This window comes from Pan paniscus, chromosome Y, assembly GCF_029289425.2.
Source record: "Pan paniscus chromosome Y, NHGRI_mPanPan1-v2.0_pri, whole genome shotgun sequence".
Classification (NCBI taxonomy): domain Eukaryota; kingdom Metazoa; phylum Chordata; class Mammalia; order Primates; family Hominidae; genus Pan; species Pan paniscus.
In genome coordinates, this window is record NC_073273.2 from 13,653,610 (window position 1) to 13,678,522 (window position 24,913).

Sequence of the window (24,913 nt, forward strand, 5' to 3'; positions counted from 1 at the left end):
ACAGAGTTGAACCTTAATTTTCATTGAGCAGTTTTGAAACACTCTTTTTGTAGAATCTGCAAGTAGTCATTTGGAGCGCTTTGAGGCCTTTGTTGGAAAACGAAATGTCTTCATATAATAACTAGACAGAAGCATTCTGAGAAACTTATTTGTGATATCTGCATTCATCTCACAGAGTTGAATCTTTCCTTTGATTCAGCAGCTTTGAAACAGTCTTTTCGTAGAATCTGCTAGTGGACATTTGGAGCGCTTCGAGGCCTATGGTGGAAAAGGCAATATCTTCACATAAAAACTAGACAGAAGCCTTCTGACAAACTTCTTTGTGATGTGTGAATTTATTTCATAGATTTCAACTTTCTTGTGATTGAGCAGTTGTGAAACACTCTTTTTGTAGAATCTGCAAGTGGACATTTGGAACGCTATGAAGCCTAAGGTGGAAAAGGAAATATCTTCACATAAAAATTAGACAGACGCATTTTGACAAACTTCTTCGAGATGTGTGCATTCATCTCACAGAGTTGAACCTTTCTTTTGATTAAGCAATCTTGAAACACTCTTTTTGTAGAATCTGCAAGTGGATATTTGTTGTGCTTTGAGGCCTACGGTGGAAAAGGAAATATCTTCAAATAAAAACTTGACAGAAGCACTCTGAGAGCCTCCTTTGGGCTGTGTGCATTTCTCTCTCAGACTTGACCCTTTCTTTTGATTGAGCATCTTTGAAAGACCACTTTTGTAATAAATGCAAGTGGACATTCGAAGTGCTTTGAGGCCTATGGTGGAAAAGAAAATATCTTCACATCAGAAGGAGACAGAAGCATTCTGACCAATTTCTTTGTGGTGTGTGCATTAATCTCACAGAGTTAAACCTTACTTTCCATTGAGCCATTTTGAAACACTTTTCGTAGAATCTGCAAGTGGACATTTGAAGCGCTTGGAGGCCTAGGGTCGAAAAAGAAATATATTCACATACAAACTAGATGGAAGCCTTCTGACAAACTTCTTTCTGATGTGTGCATTCATCTCACAGAGTTGAACCTTTCTTTTGATTGAGCAGCTTTGAAACCCTCTTTTTGTAGAATTTGCCTGTGAACATTTGAAGCGCTTTGAGGCCTGTGGAGCAAAAGGAAATATCTCCACCTAAAAACTAGACAGAAGCATTCTGACAAACTTCTTTGTGATGTGTGCATTCATCTCACAGAGTTGATCCTTACTTTTCATTGAGCAGTTTTGAAACACTCTTTTTGTAGAATCTGCAGGTGGATATTTGGAGGGCTTTGAGGCCTCTGGTGGATAACGAAATATCTTCACATAATAACTAGACAGAAGAATTCTCACAAACTTCTTTGTAATGTGAGCATTCGTCTCACAGAGTTGAACTGTTCTTTTGACTGGGCAGCTTTGAAAGAGTACTTTTATCAAATCTGCAAGTGGACATTTGGATCGCTTTGAGGCCTCTGGTGGAAAAGGAAATAGCTTCACAATAAAACTGGAGAGAAGCGTTCTGACAAACTTCTTTGTGATGTGTACATTCATCTCACAGAGTTGAACCTTGCTTTTCATTGAGCAGTTTTGAAACACACTTTTTGTAGAATTTGAAAGTGGACCTTTGGATTGCTTGGAGGCCTATGGTGGAAAAGGAAATATCTTCACATAAAGACTAGACAGAAGCATTGTGACAAACTCCTTTGTGATGTGTGCATTCAACTCACAGAGTTGAACCTTTCTTTTGACTGAGCAACTTTGAAACACTCTCTCTGTAGAATCTCCCAGTGGATATTTGCAGTGGCTTGAGGCCTCTGACGGAAAAGGAAATATCTTCACATAACAAGTAGACAGAAGCACTCAGACAAACTTTTTTGTGATGTGTGCATTCTTCTCACAGAGTTGAACCTTAATTTTCATTGAGCAGTTTTGAAACACTCTTTTTGTAGAATCTGCAAGTAGTCATTTGGAGCGCTTTGAGGCCTTTGTTGGAAAACGAAATGTCTTCATATAATAACTAGACAGAAGCATTCTGAGAAACTTATTTGTGATATCTGCATTCATCTCACAGAGTTGAATCTTTCCTTTGATTCAGCAGCTTTGAAACAGTCTTTTCGTAGAATCTGCTAGTGGACATTTGGAGCGCTTCGAGGCCTATGGTGGAAAAGGCAATATCTTCACATAAAAACTAGACAGAAGCCTTCTGACAAACTTCTTTGTGATGTGTGAATTTATTTCATAGATTTCAACTTTCTTGTGATTGAGCAGTTGTGAAACACTCTTTTTGTAGAATCTGCAAGTGGACATTTGGAACGCTATGAAGCCTAAGGTGGAAAAGGAAATATCTTCACATAAAAATTAGACAGACGCATTTTGACAAACTTCTTCGAGATGTGTGCATTCATCTCACAGAGTTGAACCTTTCTTTTGATTAAGCAATCTTGAAACACTCTTTTTGTAGAATCTGCAAGTGGATATTTGTTGTGCTTTGAGGCCTACGGTGGAAAAGGAAATATCTTCAAATAAAAACTTGACAGAAGCACTCTGAGAGCCTCCTTTGGGCTGTGTGCATTTCTCTCTCAGACTTGACCCTTTCTTTTGATTGAGCATCTTTGAAAGACCACTTTTGTAATAAATGCAAGTGGACATTCGAAGTGCTTTGAGGCCTATGGTGGAAAAGAAAATATCTTCACATCAGAAGGAGACAGAAGCATTCTGACCAATTTCTTTGTGGTGTGTGCATTAATCTCACAGAGTTAAACCTTACTTTCCATTGAGCCATTTTGAAACACTTTTCGTAGAATCTGCAAGTGGACATTTGAAGCGCTTGGAGGCCTAGGGTCGAAAAAGAAATATATTCACATACAAACTAGATGGAAGCCTTCTGACAAACTTCTTTCTGATGTGTGCATTCATCTCACAGAGTTGAACCTTTCTTTTGATTGAGCAGCTTTGAAACCCTCTTTTTGTAGAATTTGCCTGTGAACATTTGAAGCGCTTTGAGGCCTGTGGAGCAAAAGGAAATATCTCCACCTAAAAACTAGACAGAAGCATTCTGACAAACTTCTTTGTGATGTGTGCATTCATCTCACAGAGTTGATCCTTACTTTTCATTGAGCAGTTTTGAAACACTCTTTTTGTAGAATCTGCAGGTGGATATTTGGAGGGCTTTGAGGCCTCTGGTGGATAACGAAATATCTTCACATAATAACTAGACAGAAGAATTCTCACAAACTTCTTTGTAATGTGAGCATTCGTCTCACAGAGTTGAACTGTTCTTTTGACTGGGCAGCTTTGAAAGAGTACTTTTATCAAATCTGCAAGTGGACATTTGGATCGCTTTGAGGCCTCTGGTGGAAAAGGAAATAGCTTCACAATAAAACTGGAGAGAAGCGTTCTGACAAACTTCTTTGTGATGTGTACATTCATCTCACAGAGTTGAACCTTGCTTTTCATTGAGCAGTTTTGAAACACACTTTTTGTAGAATTTGAAAGTGGACCTTTGGATTGCTTGGAGGCCTATGGTGGAAAAGGAAATATCTTCACATAAAGACTAGACAGAAGCATTGTGACAAACTCCTTTGTGATGTGTGCATTCAACTCACAGAGTTGAACCTTTCTTTTGACTGAGCAACTTTGAAACACTCTCTCTGTAGAATCTCCCAGTGGATATTTGCAGTGGCTTGAGGCCTCTGACGGAAAAGGAAATATCTTCACATAACAAGTAGACAGAAGCACTCAGACAAACTTTTTTGTGATGTGTGCATTCTTCTCACAGAGTTGAACCTTAATTTTCATTGAGCAGTTTTGAAACACTCTTTTTGTAGAATCTGCAAGTAGTCATTTGGAGCGCTTTGAGGCCTTTGTTGGAAAACGAAATGTCTTCATATAATAACTAGACAGAAGCATTCTGAGAAACTTATTTGTGATATCTGCATTCATCTCACAGAGTTGAATCTTTCCTTTGATTCAGCAGCTTTGAAACACTCTTTTCGTAGAATCTGCTAGTGGACATTTGGAGCGCTTCGAGGCCTATGGTGGAAAAGGCAATATCTTCACATAAAAACTAGACAGAAGCCTTCTGACAAACTTCTTTGTGATGTGTGAATTTATTTCATAGATTTCAACTTTCTTGTGATTGAGCAGTTGTGAAACACTCTTTTTGTAGAATCTGCAAGTGGACATTTGGAACGCTATGAAGCCTAAGGTGGAAAAGGAAATATCTTCACATAAAAATTAGACAGACGCATTTTGACAAACTTCTTCGAGATGTGTGCATTCATCTCACAGAGTTGAACCTTTCTTTTGATTAAGCAATCTTGAAACACTCTTTCTGTAGAATCTGCAAGTGGATATTTGTTGTGCTTTGAGGCCTACGGTGGAAAAGGAAATATCTTCAAATAAAAACTTGACAGAAGCACTCTGAGAGCCTCCTTTGGGCTGTGTGCATTTCTCTCTCAGACTTGACCCTTTCTTTTGATTGAGCATCTTTGAAAGACCACTTTTGTAATAAATGCAAGTGGACATTCGAAGTGCTTTGAGGCCTATGGTGGAAAAGAAAATATCTTCACATCAGAAGGAGACAGAAGCATTCTGACCAATTTCTTTGTGGTGTGTGCATTAATCTCACAGAGTTAAACCTTACTTTCCATTGAGCCATTTTGAAACACTTTTCGTAGAATCTGCAAGTGGACATTTGAAGCGCTTGGAGGCCTAGGGTCGAAAAAGAAATATATTCACATACAAACTAGATGGAAGCCTTCTGACAAACTTCTTTCTGATGTGTGCATTCATCTCACAGAGTTGAACCTTTCTTTTGATTGAGCAGCTTTGAAACCCTCTTTTTGTAGAATTTGCCTGTGAACATTTGAAGCGCTTTGAGGCCTGTGGAGCAAAAGGAAATATCTCCACCTAAAAACTAGACAGAAGCATTCTGACAAACTTCTTTGTGATGTGTGCATTCATCTCACAGAGTTGATCCTTACTTTTCATTGAGCAGTTTTGAAACACTCTTTTTGTAGAATCTGCAGGTGGATATTTGGAGGGCTTTGAGGCCTCTGGTGGATAACGAAATATCTTCACATAATAACTAGACAGAAGAATTCTCACAAACTTCTTTGTAATGTGAGCATTCGTCTCACAGAGTTGAACTGTTCTTTTGACTGGGCAGCTTTGAAAGAGTACTTTTATCAAATCTGCAAGTGGACATTTGGATCGCTTTGAGGCCTCTGGTGGAAAAGGAAATAGCTTCACAATAAAACTGGAGAGAAGCGTTCTGACAAACTTCTTTGTGATGTGTACATTCATCTCACAGAGTTGAACCTTGCTTTTCATTGAGCAGTTTTGAAACACACTTTTTGTAGAATTTGAAAGTGGACCTTTGGATTGCTTGGAGGCCTATGGTGGAAAAGGAAATATCTTCACATAAAGACTAGACAGAAGCATTGTGACAAACTCCTTTGTGATGTGTGCATTCAACTCACAGAGTTGAACCTTTCTTTTGACTGAGCAACTTTGAAACACTCTCTCTGTAGAATCTCCCAGTGGATATTTGCAGTGGCTTGAGGCCTCTGACGGAAAAGGAAATATCTTCACATAACAAGTAGACAGAAGCACTCAGACAAACTTTTTTGTGATGTGTGCATTCTTCTCACAGAGTTGAACCTTAATTTTCATTGAGCAGTTTTGAAACACTCTTTTTGTAGAATCTGCAAGTAGTCATTTGGAGCGCTTTGAGGCCTTTGTTGGAAAACGAAATGTCTTCATATAATAACTAGACAGAAGCATTCTGAGAAACTTATTTGTGATATCTGCATTCATCTCACAGAGTTGAATCTTTCCTTTGATTCAGCAGCTTTGAAACAGTCTTTTCGTAGAATCTGCTAGTGGACATTTGGAGCGCTTCGAGGCCTATGGTGGAAAAGGCAATATCTTCACATAAAAACTAGACAGAAGCCTTCTGACAAACTTCTTTGTGATGTGTGAATTTATTTCATAGATTTCAACTTTCTTGTGATTGAGCAGTTGTGAAACACTCTTTTTGTAGAATCTGCAAGTGGACATTTGGAACGCTATGAAGCCTAAGGTGGAAAAGGAAATATCTTCACATAAAAATTAGACAGACGCATTTTGACAAACTTCTTCGAGATGTGTGCATTCATCTCACAGAGTTGAACCTTTCTTTTGATTAAGCAATCTTGAAACACTCTTTTTGTAGAATCTGCAAGTGGATATTTGTTGTGCTTTGAGGCCTACGGTGGAAAAGGAAATATCTTCAAATAAAAACTTGACAGAAGCACTCTGAGAGCCTCCTTTGGGCTGTGTGCATTTCTCTCTCAGACTTGACCCTTTCTTTTGATTGAGCATCTTTGAAAGACCACTTTTGTAATAAATGCAAGTGGACATTCGAAGTGCTTTGAGGCCTATGGTGGAAAAGAAAATATCTTCACATCAGAAGGAGACAGAAGCATTCTGACCAATTTCTTTGTGGTGTGTGCATTAATCTCACAGAGTTAAACCTTACTTTCCATTGAGCCATTTTGAAACACTTTTCGTAGAATCTGCAAGTGGACATTTGAAGCGCTTGGAGGCCTAGGGTCGAAAAAGAAATATATTCACATACAAACTAGATGGAAGCCTTCTGACAAACTTCTTTCTGATGTGTGCATTCATCTCACAGAGTTGAACCTTTCTTTTGATTGAGCAGCTTTGAAACCCTCTTTTTGTAGAATTTGCCTGTGAACATTTGAAGCGCTTTGAGGCCTGTGGAGCAAAAGGAAATATCTCCACCTAAAAACTAGACAGAAGCATTCTGACAAACTTCTTTGTGATGTGTGCATTCATCTCACAGAGTTGATCCTTACTTTTCATTGAGCAGTTTTGAAACACTCTTTTTGTAGAATCTGCAGGTGGATATTTGGAGGGCTTTGAGGCCTCTGGTGGATAACGAAATATCTTCACATAATAACTAGACAGAAGAATTCTCACAAACTTCTTTGTAATGTGAGCATTCGTCTCACAGAGTTGAACTGTTCTTTTGACTGGGCAGCTTTGAAAGAGTACTTTTATCAAATCTGCAAGTGGACATTTGGATCGCTTTGAGGCCTCTGGTGGAAAAGGAAATAGCTTCACAATAAAACTGGAGAGAAGCGTTCTGACAAACTTCTTTGTGATGTGTACATTCATCTCACAGAGTTGAACCTTGCTTTTCATTGAGCAGTTTTGAAACACACTTTTTGTAGAATTTGAAAGTGGACCTTTGGATTGCTTGGAGGCCTATGGTGGAAAAGGAAATATCTTCACATAAAGACTAGACAGAAGCATTGTGACAAACTCCTTTGTGATGTGTGCATTCAACTCACAGAGTTGAACCTTTCTTTTGACTGAGCAACTTTGAAACACTCTCTCTGTAGAATCTCCCAGTGGATATTTGCAGTGGCTTGAGGCCTCTGACGGAAAAGGAAATATCTTCACATAACAAGTAGACAGAAGCACTCAGACAAACTTTTTTGTGATGTGTGCATTCTTCTCACAGAGTTGAACCTTAATTTTCATTGAGCAGTTTTGAAACACTCTTTTTGTAGAATCTGCAAGTAGTCATTTGGAGCGCTTTGAGGCCTTTGTTGGAAAACGAAATGTCTTCATATAATAACTAGACAGAAGCATTCTGAGAAACTTATTTGTGATATCTGCATTCATCTCACAGAGTTGAATCTTTCCTTTGATTCAGCAGCTTTGAAACACTCTTTTCGTAGAATCTGCTAGTGGACATTTGGAGCGCTTCGAGGCCTATGGTGGAAAAGGCAATATCTTCACATAAAAACTAGACAGAAGCCTTCTGACAAACTTCTTTGTGATGTGTGAATTTATTTCATAGATTTCAACTTTCTTGTGATTGAGCAGTTGTGAAACACTCTTTTTGTAGAATCTGCAAGTGGACATTTGGAACGCTATGAAGCCTAAGGTGGAAAAGGAAATATCTTCACATAAAAATTAGACAGACGCATTTTGACAAACTTCTTCGAGATGTGTGCATTCATCTCACAGAGTTGAACCTTTCTTTTGATTAAGCAATCTTGAAACACTCTTTTTGTAGAATCTGCAAGTGGATATTTGTTGTGCTTTGAGGCCTACGGTGGAAAAGGAAATATCTTCAAATAAAAACTTGACAGAAGCACTCTGAGAGCCTCCTTTGGGCTGTGTGCATTTCTCTCTCAGACTTGACCCTTTCTTTTGATTGAGCATCTTTGAAAGACCACTTTTGTAATAAATGCAAGTGGACATTCGAAGTGCTTTGAGGCCTATGGTGGAAAAGAAAATATCTTCACATCAGAAGGAGACAGAAGCATTCTGACCAATTTCTTTGTGGTGTGTGCATTAATCTCACAGAGTTAAACCTTACTTTCCATTGAGCCATTTTGAAACACTTTTCGTAGAATCTGCAAGTGGACATTTGAAGCGCTTGGAGGCCTAGGGTCGAAAAAGAAATATATTCACATACAAACTAGATGGAAGCCTTCTGACAAACTTCTTTCTGATGTGTGCATTCATCTCACAGAGTTGAACCTTTCTTTTGATTGAGCAGCTTTGAAACCCTCTTTTTGTAGAATTTGCCTGTGAACATTTGAAGCGCTTTGAGGCCTGTGGAGCAAAAGGAAATATCTCCACCTAAAAACTAGACAGAAGCATTCTGACAAACTTCTTTGTGATGTGTGCATTCATCTCACAGAGTTGATCCTTACTTTTCATTGAGCAGTTTTGAAACACTCTTTTTGTAGAATCTGCAGGTGGATATTTGGAGGGCTTTGAGGCCTCTGGTGGATAACGAAATATCTTCACATAATAACTAGACAGAAGAATTCTCACAAACTTCTTTGTAATGTGAGCATTCGTCTCACAGAGTTGAACTGTTCTTTTGACTGGGCAGCTTTGAAAGAGTACTTTTATCAAATCTGCAAGTGGACATTTGGATCGCTTTGAGGCCTCTGGTGGAAAAGGAAATAGCTTCACAATAAAACTGGAGAGAAGCGTTCTGACAAACTTCTTTGTGATGTGTACATTCATCTCACAGAGTTGAACCTTGCTTTTCATTGAGCAGTTTTGAAACACACTTTTTGTAGAATTTGAAAGTGGACCTTTGGATTGCTTGGAGGCCTATGGTGGAAAAGGAAATATCTTCACATAAAGACTAGACAGAAGCATTGTGACAAACTCCTTTGTGATGTGTGCATTCAACTCACAGAGTTGAACCTTTCTTTTGACTGAGCAACTTTGAAACACTCTCTCTGTAGAATCTCCCAGTGGATATTTGCAGTGGCTTGAGGCCTCTGACGGAAAAGGAAATATCTTCACATAACAAGTAGACAGAAGCACTCAGACAAACTTTTTTGTGATGTGTGCATTCTTCTCACAGAGTTGAACCTTAATTTTCATTGAGCAGTTTTGAAACACTCTTTTTGTAGAATCTGCAAGTAGTCATTTGGAGCGCTTTGAGGCCTTTGTTGGAAAACGAAATGTCTTCATATAATAACTAGACAGAAGCATTCTGAGAAACTTATTTGTGATATCTGCATTCATCTCACAGAGTTGAATCTTTCCTTTGATTCAGCAGCTTTGAAACACTCTTTTCGTAGAATCTGCTAGTGGACATTTGGAGCGCTTCGAGGCCTATGGTGGAAAAGGCAATATCTTCACATAAAAACTAGACAGAAGCCTTCTGACAAACTTCTTTGTGATGTGTGAATTTATTTCATAGATTTCAACTTTCTTGTGATTGAGCAGTTGTGAAACACTCTTTTTGTAGAATCTGCAAGTGGACATTTGGAACGCTATGAAGCCTAAGGTGGAAAAGGAAATATCTTCACATAAAAATTAGACAGACGCATTTTGACAAACTTCTTCGAGATGTGTGCATTCATCTCACAGAGTTGAACCTTTCTTTTGATTAAGCAATCTTGAAACACTCTTTTTGTAGAATCTGCAAGTGGATATTTGTTGTGCTTTGAGGCCTACGGTGGAAAAGGAAATATCTTCAAATAAAAACTTGACAGAAGCACTCTGAGAGCCTCCTTTGGGCTGTGTGCATTTCTCTCTCAGACTTGACCCTTTCTTTTGATTGAGCATCTTTGAAAGACCACTTTTGTAATAAATGCAAGTGGACATTCGAAGTGCTTTGAGGCCTATGGTGGAAAAGAAAATATCTTCACATCAGAAGGAGACAGAAGCATTCTGACCAATTTCTTTGTGGTGTGTGCATTAATCTCACAGAGTTAAACCTTACTTTCCATTGAGCCATTTTGAAACACTTTTCGTAGAATCTGCAAGTGGACATTTGAAGCGCTTGGAGGCCTAGGGTCGAAAAAGAAATATATTCACATACAAACTAGATGGAAGCCTTCTGACAAACTTCTTTCTGATGTGTGCATTCATCTCACAGAGTTGAACCTTTCTTTTGATTGAGCAGCTTTGAAACCCTCTTTTTGTAGAATTTGCCTGTGAACATTTGAAGCGCTTTGAGGCCTGTGGAGCAAAAGGAAATATCTCCACCTAAAAACTAGACAGAAGCATTCTGACAAACTTCTTTGTGATGTGTGCATTCATCTCACAGAGTTGATCCTTACTTTTCATTGAGCAGTTTTGAAACACTCTTTTTGTAGAATCTGCAGGTGGATATTTGGAGGGCTTTGAGGCCTCTGGTGGATAACGAAATATCTTCACATAATAACTAGACAGAAGAATTCTCACAAACTTCTTTGTAATGTGAGCATTCGTCTCACAGAGTTGAACTGTTCTTTTGACTGGGCAGCTTTGAAAGAGTACTTTTATCAAATCTGCAAGTGGACATTTGGATCGCTTTGAGGCCTCTGGTGGAAAAGGAAATAGCTTCACAATAAAACTGGAGAGAAGCGTTCTGACAAACTTCTTTGTGATGTGTACATTCATCTCACAGAGTTGAACCTTGCTTTTCATTGAGCAGTTTTGAAACACACTTTTTGTAGAATTTGAAAGTGGACCTTTGGATTGCTTGGAGGCCTATGGTGGAAAAGGAAATATCTTCACATAAAGACTAGACAGAAGCATTGTGACAAACTCCTTTGTGATGTGTGCATTCAACTCACAGAGTTGAACCTTTCTTTTGACTGAGCAACTTTGAAACACTCTCTCTGTAGAATCTCCCAGTGGATATTTGCAGTGGCTTGAGGCCTCTGACGGAAAAGGAAATATCTTCACATAACAAGTAGACAGAAGCACTCAGACAAACTTTTTTGTGATGTGTGCATTCTTCTCACAGAGTTGAACCTTAATTTTCATTGAGCAGTTTTGAAACACTCTTTTTGTAGAATCTGCAAGTAGTCATTTGGAGCGCTTTGAGGCCTTTGTTGGAAAACGAAATGTCTTCATATAATAACTAGACAGAAGCATTCTGAGAAACTTATTTGTGATATCTGCATTCATCTCACAGAGTTGAATCTTTCCTTTGATTCAGCAGCTTTGAAACAGTCTTTTCGTAGAATCTGCTAGTGGACATTTGGAGCGCTTCGAGGCCTATGGTGGAAAAGGCAATATCTTCACATAAAAACTAGACAGAAGCCTTCTGACAAACTTCTTTGTGATGTGTGAATTTATTTCATAGATTTCAACTTTCTTGTGATTGAGCAGTTGTGAAACACTCTTTTTGTAGAATCTGCAAGTGGACATTTGGAACGCTATGAAGCCTAAGGTGGAAAAGGAAATATCTTCACATAAAAATTAGACAGACGCATTTTGACAAACTTCTTCGAGATGTGTGCATTCATCTCACAGAGTTGAACCTTTCTTTTGATTAAGCAATCTTGAAACACTCTTTCTGTAGAATCTGCAAGTGGATATTTGTTGTGCTTTGAGGCCTACGGTGGAAAAGGAAATATCTTCAAATAAAAACTTGACAGAAGCACTCTGAGAGCCTCCTTTGGGCTGTGTGCATTTCTCTCTCAGACTTGACCCTTTCTTTTGATTGAGCATCTTTGAAAGACCACTTTTGTAATAAATGCAAGTGGACATTCGAAGTGCTTTGAGGCCTATGGTGGAAAAGAAAATATCTTCACATCAGAAGGAGACAGAAGCATTCTGACCAATTTCTTTGTGGTGTGTGCATTAATCTCACAGAGTTAAACCTTACTTTCCATTGAGCCATTTTGAAACACTTTTCGTAGAATCTGCAAGTGGACATTTGAAGCGCTTGGAGGCCTAGGGTCGAAAAAGAAATATATTCACATACAAACTAGATGGAAGCCTTCTGACAAACTTCTTTCTGATGTGTGCATTCATCTCACAGAGTTGAACCTTTCTTTTGATTGAGCAGCTTTGAAACCCTCTTTTTGTAGAATTTGCCTGTGAACATTTGAAGCGCTTTGAGGCCTGTGGAGCAAAAGGAAATATCTCCACCTAAAAACTAGACAGAAGCATTCTGACAAACTTCTTTGTGATGTGTGCATTCATCTCACAGAGTTGATCCTTACTTTTCATTGAGCAGTTTTGAAACACTCTTTTTGTAGAATCTGCAGGTGGATATTTGGAGGGCTTTGAGGCCTCTGGTGGATAACGAAATATCTTCACATAATAACTAGACAGAAGAATTCTCACAAACTTCTTTGTAATGTGAGCATTCGTCTCACAGAGTTGAACTGTTCTTTTGACTGGGCAGCTTTGAAAGAGTACTTTTATCAAATCTGCAAGTGGACATTTGGATCGCTTTGAGGCCTCTGGTGGAAAAGGAAATAGCTTCACAATAAAACTGGAGAGAAGCGTTCTGACAAACTTCTTTGTGATGTGTACATTCATCTCACAGAGTTGAACCTTGCTTTTCATTGAGCAGTTTTGAAACACACTTTTTGTAGAATTTGAAAGTGGACCTTTGGATTGCTTGGAGGCCTATGGTGGAAAAGGAAATATCTTCACATAAAGACTAGACAGAAGCATTGTGACAAACTCCTTTGTGATGTGTGCATTCAACTCACAGAGTTGAACCTTTCTTTTGACTGAGCAACTTTGAAACACTCTCTCTGTAGAATCTCCCAGTGGATATTTGCAGTGGCTTGAGGCCTCTGACGGAAAAGGAAATATCTTCACATAACAAGTAGACAGAAGCACTCAGACAAACTTTTTTGTGATGTGTGCATTCTTCTCACAGAGTTGAACCTTAATTTTCATTGAGCAGTTTTGAAACACTCTTTTTGTAGAATCTGCAAGTAGTCATTTGGAGCGCTTTGAGGCCTTTGTTGGAAAACGAAATGTCTTCATATAATAACTAGACAGAAGCATTCTGAGAAACTTATTTGTGATATCTGCATTCATCTCACAGAGTTGAATCTTTCCTTTGATTCAGCAGCTTTGAAACACTCTTTTCGTAGAATCTGCTAGTGGACATTTGGAGCGCTTCGAGGCCTATGGTGGAAAAGGCAATATCTTCACATAAAAACTAGACAGAAGCCTTCTGACAAACTTCTTTGTGATGTGTGAATTTATTTCATAGATTTCAACTTTCTTGTGATTGAGCAGTTGTGAAACACTCTTTTTGTAGAATCTGCAAGTGGACATTTGGAACGCTATGAAGCCTAAGGTGGAAAAGGAAATATCTTCACATAAAAATTAGACAGACGCATTTTGACAAACTTCTTCGAGATGTGTGCATTCATCTCACAGAGTTGAACCTTTCTTTTGATTAAGCAATCTTGAAACACTCTTTCTGTAGAATCTGCAAGTGGATATTTGTTGTGCTTTGAGGCCTACGGTGGAAAAGGAAATATCTTCAAATAAAAACTTGACAGAAGCACTCTGAGAGCCTCCTTTGGGCTGTGTGCATTTCTCTCTCAGACTTGACCCTTTCTTTTGATTGAGCATCTTTGAAAGACCACTTTTGTAATAAATGCAAGTGGACATTCGAAGTGCTTTGAGGCCTATGGTGGAAAAGAAAATATCTTCACATCAGAAGGAGACAGAAGCATTCTGACCAATTTCTTTGTGGTGTGTGCATTAATCTCACAGAGTTAAACCTTACTTTCCATTGAGCCATTTTGAAACACTTTTCGTAGAATCTGCAAGTGGACATTTGAAGCGCTTGGAGGCCTAGGGTCGAAAAAGAAATATATTCACATACAAACTAGATGGAAGCCTTCTGACAAACTTCTTTCTGATGTGTGCATTCATCTCACAGAGTTGAACCTTTCTTTTGATTGAGCAGCTTTGAAACCCTCTTTTTGTAGAATTTGCCTGTGAACATTTGAAGCGCTTTGAGGCCTGTGGAGCAAAAGGAAATATCTCCACCTAAAAACTAGACAGAAGCATTCTGACAAACTTCTTTGTGATGTGTGCATTCATCTCACAGAGTTGATCCTTACTTTTCATTGAGCAGTTTTGAAACACTCTTTTTGTAGAATCTGCAGGTGGATATTTGGAGGGCTTTGAGGCCTCTGGTGGATAACGAAATATCTTCACATAATAACTAGACAGAAGAATTCTCACAAACTTCTTTGTAATGTGAGCATTCGTCTCACAGAGTTGAACTGTTCTTTTGACTGGGCAGCTTTGAAAGAGTACTTTTATCAAATCTGCAAGTGGACATTTGGATCGCTTTGAGGCCTCTGGTGGAAAAGGAAATAGCTTCACAATAAAACTGGAGAGAAGCGTTCTGACAAACTTCTTTGTGATGTGTACATTCATCTCACAGAGTTGAACCTTGCTTTTCATTGAGCAGTTTTGAAACACACTTTTTGTAGAATTTGAAAGTGGACCTTTGGATTGCTTGGAGGCCTATGGTGGAAAAGGAAATATCTTCACATAAAGACTAGACAGAAGCATTGTGACAAACTCCTTTGTGATGTGTGCATTCAACTCACAGAGTTGAACCTTTCTTTTGACTGAGCAACTTTGAAACACTCTCTCTGTAGAATCTCCCAGTGGATATTTGCAGTGGCTTGAGGCCTCTGACGGAAAAGGAAATATCTTCACATAACAAGTAGACAGAAGCACTCAGACAAACTTTTTTGTGATGTGTGCATTCTTCTCACAGAGTTGAACCTTAATTTTCATTGAGCAGTTTTGAAACACTCTTTTTGTAGAATCTGCAAGTAGTCATTTGGAGCGCTTTGAGGCCTTTGTTGGAAAACGAAATGTCTTCATATAATAACTAGACAGAAGCATTCTGAGAAACTTATTTGTGATATCTGCATTCATCTCACAGAGTTGAATCTTTCCTTTGATTCAGCAGCTTTGAAACAGTCTTTTCGTAGAATCTGCTAGTGGACATTTGGAGCGCTTCGAGGCCTATGGTGGAAAAGGCAATATCTTCACATAAAAACTAGACAGAAGCCTTCTGACAAACTTCTTTGTGATGTGTGAATTTATTTCATAGATTTCAACTTTCTTGTGATTGAGCAGTTGTGAAACACTCTTTTTGTAGAATCTGCAAGTGGACATTTGGAACGCTATGAAGCCTAAGGTGGAAAAGGAAATATCTTCACATAAAAATTAGACAGACGCATTTTGACAAACTTCTTCGAGATGTGTGCATTCATCTCACAGAGTTGAACCTTTCTTTTGATTAAGCAATCTTGAAACACTCTTTCTGTAGAATCTGCAAGTGGATATTTGTTGTGCTTTGAGGCCTACGGTGGAAAAGGAAATATCTTCAAATAAAAACTTGACAGAAGCACTCTGAGAGCCTCCTTTGGGCTGTGTGCATTTCTCTCTCAGACTTGACCCTTTCTTTTGATTGAGCATCTTTGAAAGACCACTTTTGTAATAAATGCAAGTGGACATTCGAAGTGCTTTGAGGCCTATGGTGGAAAAGAAAATATCTTCACATCAGAAGGAGACAGAAGCATTCTGACCAATTTCTTTGTGGTGTGTGCATTAATCTCACAGAGTTAAACCTTACTTTCCATTGAGCCATTTTGAAACACTTTTCGTAGAATCTGCAAGTGGACATTTGAAGCGCTTGGAGGCCTAGGGTCGAAAAAGAAATATATTCACATACAAACTAGATGGAAGCCTTCTGACAAACTTCTTTCTGATGTGTGCATTCATCTCACAGAGTTGAACCTTTCTTTTGATTGAGCAGCTTTGAAACCCTCTTTTTGTAGAATTTGCCTGTGAACATTTGAAGCGCTTTGAGGCCTGTGGAGCAAAAGGAAATATCTCCACCTAAAAACTAGACAGAAGCATTCTGACAAACTTCTTTGTGATGTGTGCATTCATCTCACAGAGTTGATCCTTACTTTTCATTGAGCAGTTTTGAAACACTCTTTTTGTAGAATCTGCAGGTGGATATTTGGAGGGCTTTGAGGCCTCTGGTGGATAACGAAATATCTTCACATAATAACTAGACAGAAGAATTCTCACAAACTTCTTTGTAATGTGAGCATTCGTCTCACAGAGTTGAACTGTTCTTTTGACTGGGCAGCTTTGAAAGAGTACTTTTATCAAATCTGCAAGTGGACATTTGGATCGCTTTGAGGCCTCTGGTGGAAAAGGAAATAGCTTCACAATAAAACTGGAGAGAAGCGTTCTGACAAACTTCTTTGTGATGTGTACATTCATCTCACAGAGTTGAACCTTGCTTTTCATTGAGCAGTTTTGAAACACACTTTTTGTAGAATTTGAAAGTGGACCTTTGGATTGCTTGGAGGCCTATGGTGGAAAAGGAAATATCTTCACATAAAGACTAGACAGAAGCATTGTGACAAACTCCTTTGTGATGTGTGCATTCAACTCACAGAGTTGAACCTTTCTTTTGACTGAGCAACTTTGAAACACTCTCTCTGTAGAATCTCCCAGTGGATATTTGCAGTGGCTTGAGGCCTCTGACGGAAAAGGAAATATCTTCACATAACAAGTAGACAGAAGCACTCAGACAAACTTTTTTGTGATGTGTGCATTCTTCTCACAGAGTTGAACCTTAATTTTCATTGAGCAGTTTTGAAACACTCTTTTTGTAGAATCTGCAAGTAGTCATTTGGAGCGCTTTGAGGCCTTTGTTGGAAAACGAAATGTCTTCATATAATAACTAGACAGAAGCATTCTGAGAAACTTATTTGTGATATCTGCATTCATCTCACAGAGTTGAATCTTTCCTTTGATTCAGCAGCTTTGAAACACTCTTTTCGTAGAATCTGCTAGTGGACATTTGGAGCGCTTCGAGGCCTATGGTGGAAAAGGCAATATCTTCACATAAAAACTAGACAGAAGCCTTCTGACAAACTTCTTTGTGATGTGTGAATTTATTTCATAGATTTCAACTTTCTTGTGATTGAGCAGTTGTGAAACACTCTTTTTGTAGAATCTGCAAGTGGACATTTGGAACGCTATGAAGCCTAAGGTGGAAAAGGAAATATCTTCACATAAAAATTAGACAGACGCATTTTGACAAACTTCTTCGAGATGTGTGCATTCATCTCACAGAGTTGAACCTTTCTTTTGATTAAGCAATCTTGAAACACTCTTTCTGTAGAATCTGCAAGTGGATATTTGTTGTGCTTTGAGGCCTACGGTGGAAAAGGAAATATCTTCAAATAAAAACTTGACAGAAGCACTCTGAGAGCCTCCTTTGGGCTGTGTGCATTTCTCTCTCAGACTTGACCCTTTCTTTTGATTGAGCATCTTTGAAAGACCACTTTTGTAATAAATGCAAGTGGACATTCGAAGTGCTTTGAGGCCTATGGTGGAAAAGAAAATATCTTCACATCAGAAGGAGACAGAAGCATTCTGACCAATTTCTTTGTGGTGTGTGCATTAATCTCACAGAGTTAAACCTTACTTTCCATTGAGCCATTTTGAAACACTTTTCGTAGAATCTGCAAGTGGACATTTGAAGCGCTTGGAGGCCTAGGGTCGAAAAAGAAATATATTCACATACAAACTAGATGGAAGCCTTCTGACAAACTTCTTTCTGATGTGTGCATTCATCTCACAGAGTTGAACCTTTCTTTTGATTGAGCAGCTTTGAAACCCTCTTTTTGTAGAATTTGCCTGTGAACATTTGAAGCGCTTTGAGGCCTGTGGAGCAAAAGGAAATATCTCCACCTAAAAACTAGACAGAAGCATTCTGACAAACTTCTTTGTGATGTGTGCATTCATCTCACAGAGTTGATCCTTACTTTTCATTGAGCAGTTTTGAAACACTCTTTTTGTAGAATCTGCAGGTGGATATTTGGAGGGCTTTGAGGCCTCTGGTGGATAACGAAATATCTTCACATAATAACTAGACAGAAGAATTCTCACAAACTTCTTTGTAATGTGAGCATTCGTCTCACAGAGTTGAACTGTTCTTTTGACTGGGCAGCTTTGAAAGAGTACTTTTATCAAATCTGCAAGTGGACATTTGGATCGCTTTGAGGCCTCTGGTGGAAAAGGAAATAGCTTCACAATAAAACTGGAGAGAAGCGTTCTGACAAACTTCTTTGTGATGTGTACATTCATCTCACAGAGTTGAACCTTGCTTTTCATTGAGCAGTTTTGAAACACACTTTTTGTAGAATTTGAAAGTGGACCTTTGGATTGCTTGGAGGCCTATGGTGGAAAAGGAAATATCTTCACATAAAGACTAGACAGAAGCATTGTGACAAACTCCTTTGTGATGTGTGCATTCAACTCACAGAGTTGAACCTTTCTTTTGACTGAGCAACTTTGAAACACTCTCTCTGTAGAATCTCCCAGTGGATATTTGCAGTGGCTTGAGGCCTCTGACGGAAAAGGAAATATCTTCACATAACAAGTAGACAGAAGCACTCAGACAAACTTTTTTGTGATGTGTGCATTCTTCTCACAGAGTTGAACCTTAATTTTCATTGAGCAGTTTTGAAACACTCTTTTTGTAGAATCTGCAAGTAGTCATTTGGAGCGCTTTGAGGCCTTTGTTGGAAAACGAAATGTCTTCATATAATAACTAGACAGAAGCATTCTGAGAAACTTATTTGTGATATCTGCATTCATCTCACAGAGTTGAATCTTTCCTTTGATTCAGCAGCTTTGAAACACTCTTTTCGTAGAATCTGCTAGTGGACATTTGGAGCGCTTCGAGGCCTATGGTGGAAAAGGCAATATCTTCACATAAAAACTAGACAGAAGCCTTCTGACAAACTTCTTTGTGATGTGTGAATTTATTTCATAGATTTCAACTTTCTTGTGATTGAGCAGTTGTGAAACACTCTTTTTGTAGAATCTGCAAGTGGACATTTGGAACGCTATGAAGCCTAAGGTGGAAAAGGAAATATCTTCACATAAAAATTAGACAGACGCATTTTGACAAACTTCTTCGAGATGTGTGCATTCATCTCACAGAGTTGAACCTTTCTTTTGATTAAGCAATCTTGAAACACTCTTTCTGTAGAATCTGCAAGTGGATATTTGTTGTGCTTTGAGGCCTACGGTGGAAAAGGAAATATCTTCAAATAAAAACTTGACAGAAGCACTCTGAGAGCCTCCTTTGGGCTGTGTGCATTTCTCTCTCAGACTTGACCCTTTCTTTTGATTGAGCATCTTTGAAAGACCACTTTTGTAATAAATGCAAGTGGACATTCGAAGTGCTTTGAGGCCTATGGTGGAAAAGAAAATATCTTCACATCAGAAGGAGACAGAAGCATTCTGACCAATTTCTTTGTGGTGTGTGCATTAATCTCACAGAGTTAAACCTTACTTTCCATTGAGCCATTTTGAAACACTTTTCGTAGAATCTGCAAGTGGACATTTGAAGCGCTTGGAGGCCTAGGGTCGAAAAAGAAATATATTCACATACAAACTAGATGGAAGCCTTCTGACAAACTTCTTTCTGATGTGTGCATTCATCTCACAGAGTTGAACCTTTCTTTTGATTGAGCAGCTTTGAAACCCTCTTTTTGTAGAATTTGCCTGTGAACATTTGAAGCGCTTTGAGGCCTGTGGAGCAAAAGGAAATATCTCCACCTAAAAACTAGACAGAAGCATTCTGACAAACTTCTTTGTGATGTGTGCATTCATCTCACAGAGTTGATCCTTACTTTTCATTGAGCAGTTTTGAAACACTCTTTTTGTAGAATCTGCAGGTGGATATTTGGAGGGCTTTGAGGCCTCTGGTGGATAACGAAATATCTTCACATAATAACTAGACAGAAGAATTCTCACAAACTTCTTTGTAATGTGAGCATTCGTCTCACAGAGTTGAACTGTTCTTTTGACTGGGCAGCTTTGAAAGAGTACTTTTATCAAATCTGCAAGTGGACATTTGGATCGCTTTGAGGCCTCTGGTGGAAAAGGAAATAGCTTCACAATAAAACTGGAGAGAAGCGTTCTGACAAACTTCTTTGTGATGTGTACATTCATCTCACAGAGTTGAACCTTGCTTTTCATTGAGCAGTTTTGAAACACACTTTTTGTAGAATTTGAAAGTGGACCTTTGGATTGCTTGGAGGCCTATGGTGGAAAAGGAAATATCTTCACATAAAGACTAGACAGAAGCATTGTGACAAACTCCTTTGTGATGTGTGCATTCAACTCACAGAGTTGAACCTTTCTTTTGACTGAGCAACTTTGAAACACTCTCTCTGTAGAATCTCCCAGTGGATATTTGCAGTGGCTTGAGGCCTCTGACGGAAAAGGAAATATCTTCACATAACAAGTAGACAGAAGCACTCAGACAAACTTTTTTGTGATGTGTGCATTCTTCTCACAGAGTTGAACCTTAATTTTCATTGAGCAGTTTTGAAACACTCTTTTTGTAGAATCTGCAAGTAGTCATTTGGAGCGCTTTGAGGCCTTTGTTGGAAAACGAAATGTCTTCATATAATAACTAGACAGAAGCATTCTGAGAAACTTATTTGTGATATCTGCATTCATCTCACAGAGTTGAATCTTTCCTTTGATTCAGCAGCTTTGAAACACTCTTTTCGTAGAATCTGCTAGTGGACATTTGGAGCGCTTCGAGGCCTATGGTGGAAAAGGCAATATCTTCACATAAAAACTAGACAGAAGCCTTCTGACAAACTTCTTTGTGATGTGTGAATTTATTTCATAGATTTCAACTTTCTTGTGATTGAGCAGTTGTGAAACACTCTTTTTGTAGAATCTGCAAGTGGACATTTGGAACGCTATGAAGCCTAAGGTGGAAAAGGAAATATCTTCACATAAAAATTAGACAGACGCATTTTGACAAACTTCTTCGAGATGTGTGCATTCATCTCACAGAGTTGAACCTTTCTTTTGATTAAGCAATCTTGAAACACTCTTTTTGTAGAATCTGCAAGTGGATATTTGTTGTGCTTTGAGGCCTACGGTGGAAAAGGAAATATCTTCAAATAAAAACTTGACAGAAGCACTCTGAGAGCCTCCTTTGGGCTGTGTGCATTTCTCTCTCAGACTTGACCCTTTCTTTTGATTGAGCATCTTTGAAAGACCACTTTTGTAATAAATGCAAGTGGACATTCGAAGTGCTTTGAGGCCTATGGTGGAAAAGAAAATATCTTCACATCAGAAGGAGACAGAAGCATTCTGACCAATTTCTTTGTGGTGTGTGCATTAATCTCACAGAGTTAAACCTTACTTTCCATTGAGCCATTTTGAAACACTTTTCGTAGAATCTGCAAGTGGACATTTGAAGCGCTTGGAGGCCTAGGGTCGAAAAAGAAATATATTCACATACAAACTAGATGGAAGCCTTCTGACAAACTTCTTTCTGATGTGTGCATTCATCTCACAGAGTTGAACCTTTCTTTTGATTGAGCAGCTTTGAAACCCTCTTTTTGTAGAATTTGCCTGTGAACATTTGAAGCGCTTTGAGGCCTGTGGAGCAAAAGGAAATATCTCCACCTAAAAACTAGACAGAAGCATTCTGACAAACTTCTTTGTGATGTGTGCATTCATCTCACAGAGTTGATCCTTACTTTTCATTGAGCAGTTTTGAAACACTCTTTTTGTAGAATCTGCAGGTGGATATTTGGAGGGCTTTGAGGCCTCTGGTGGATAACGAAATATCTTCACATAATAACTAGACAGAAGAATTCTCACAAACTTCTTTGTAATGTGAGCATTCGTCTCACAGAGTTGAACTGTTCTTTTGACTGGGCAGCTTTGAAAGAGTACTTTTATCAAATCTGCAAGTGGACATTTGGATCGCTTTGAGGCCTCTGGTGGAAAAGGAAATAGCTTCACAATAAAACTGGAGAGAAGCGTTCTGACAAACTTCTTTGTGATGTGTACATTCATCTCACAGAGTTGAACCTTGCTTTTCATTGAGCAGTTTTGAAACACACTTTTTGTAGAATTTGAAAGTGGACCTTTGGATTGCTTGGAGGCCTATGGTGGAAAAGGAAATATCTTCACATAAAGACTAGACAGAAGCATTGTGACAAACTCCTTTGTGATGTGTGCATTCAACTCACAGAGTTGAACCTTTCTTTTGACTGAGCAACTTTGAAACACTCTCTCTGTAGAATCTCCCAGTGGATATTTGCAGTGGCTTGAGGCCTCTGACGGAAAAGGAAATATCTTCACATAACAAGTAGACAGAAGCACTCAGACAAACTTTTTTGTGATGTGTGCATTCTTCTCACAGAGTTGAACCTTAATTTTCATTGAGCAGTTTTGAAACACTCTTTTTGTAGAATCTGCAAGTAGTCATTTGGAGCGCTTTGAGGCCTTTGTTGGAAAACGAAATGTCTTCATATAATAACTAGACAGAAGCATTCTGAGAAACTTATTTGTGATATCTGCATTCATCTCACAGAGTTGAATCTTTCCTTTGATTCAGCAGCTTTGAAACAGTCTTTTCGTAGAATCTGCTAGTGGACATTTGGAGCGCTTCGAGGCCTATGGTGGAAAAGGCAATATCTTCACATAAAAACTAGACAGAAGCCTTCTGACAAACTTCTTTGTGATGTGTGAATTTATTTCATAGATTTCAACTTTCTTGTGATTGAGCAGTTGTGAAACACTCTTTTTGTAGAATCTGCAAGTGGACATTTGGAACGCTATGAAGCCTAAGGTGGAAAAGGAAATATCTTCACATAAAAATTAGACAGACGCATTTTGACAAACTTCTTCGAGATGTGTGCATTCATCTCACAGAGTTGAACCTTTCTTTTGATTAAGCAATCTTGAAACACTCTTTTTGTAGAATCTGCAAGTGGATATTTGTTGTGCTTTGAGGCCTACGGTGGAAAAGGAAATATCTTCAAATAAAAACTTGACAGAAGCACTCTGAGAGCCTCCTTTGGGCTGTGTGCATTTCTCTCTCAGACTTGACCCTGTCTTTTGATTGAGCATCGTTGAAAGACCACTTTTGTTGTAAATGCAAGTGGACATTCGAAGTGCTTTGAGGCCTATGGTGGAAAAGAAAATATCTTCACATCAGAAGGAGACAGAAGCATTCTGACCAATTTCTTTGTGGTGTGTGCATTAATCTCACAGAGTTAAACCTTACTTTCCATTGAGCCATTTTGAAACACTTTTCGTAGAATCTGCAAGTGGACATTTGAAGCGCTTGGAGGCCTAGGGTCGAAAAAGAAATATATTCACATACAAACTAGATGGAAGCCTTCTGACAAACTTCTTTCTGATGTGTGCATTCATCTCACAGAGTTGATCCTTACTTTTCATTGAGCAGTTTTGAAACACTCTTTTTGTAGAATCTGCAGGTGGATATTTGGAGGGCTTTGAGGCCTCTGGTGGATAACGAAATATCTTCACATAATAACTAGACAGAAGAATTCTCACAAACTTCTTTGTAATGTGAGCATTCGTCTCACAGAGTTGAACTGTTCTTTTGACTGGGCAGCTTTGAAAGAGTACTTTTATCAAATCTGCAAGTGGACATTTGGATCGCTTTGAGGCCTCTGGTGGAAAAGGAAATAGCTTCACAATAAAACTGGAGAGAAGCGTTCTGACAAACTTCTTTGTGATGTGTACATTCATCTCACAGAGTTGAACCTTGCTTTTCATTGAGCAGTTTTGAAACACACTTTTTGTAGAATTTGAAAGTGGACCTTTGGATTGCTTGGAGGCCTATGGTGGAAAAGGAAATATCTTCACATAAAGACTAGACAGAAGCATTGTGACAAACTCCTTTGTGATGTGTGCATTCAACTCACAGAGTTGAACCTTTCTTTTGACTGAGCAACTTTGAAACACTCTCTCTGTAGAATCTCCCAGTGGATATTTGCAGTGGCTTGAGGCCTCTGACGGAAAAGGAAATATCTTCACATAACAAGTAGACAGAAGCACTCAGACAAACTTTTTTGTGATGTGTGCATTCTTCTCACAGAGTTGAACCTTAATTTTCATTGAGCAGTTTTGAAACACTCTTTTTGTAGAATCTGCAAGTAGTCATTTGGAGCGCTTTGAGGCCTTTGTTGGAAAACGAAATGTCTTCATATAATAACTAGACAGAAGCATTCTGAGAAACTTATTTGTGATATCTGCATTCATCTCACAGAGTTGAATCTTTCCTTTGATTCAGCAGCTTTGAAACACTCTTTTCGTAGAATCTGCTAGTGGACATTTGGAGCGCTTCGAGGCCTATGGTGGAAAAGGCAATATCTTCACATAAAAACTAGACAGAAGCCTTCTGACAAACTTCTTTGTGATGTGTGAATTTATTTCATAGATTTCAACTTTCTTGTGATTGAGCAGTTGTGAAACACTCTTTTTGTAGAATCTGCAAGTGGACATTTGGAACGCTATGAAGCCTAAGGTGGAAAAGGAAATATCTTCACATAAAAATTAGACAGACGCATTTTGACAAACTTCTTCGAGATGTGTGCATTCATCTCACAGAGTTGAACCTTTCTTTTGATTAAGCAATCTTGAAACACTCTTTCTGTAGAATCTGCAAGTGGATATTTGTTGTGCTTTGAGGCCTACGGTGGAAAAGGAAATATCTTCAAATAAAAACTTGACAGAAGCACTCTGAGAGCCTCCTTTGGGCTGT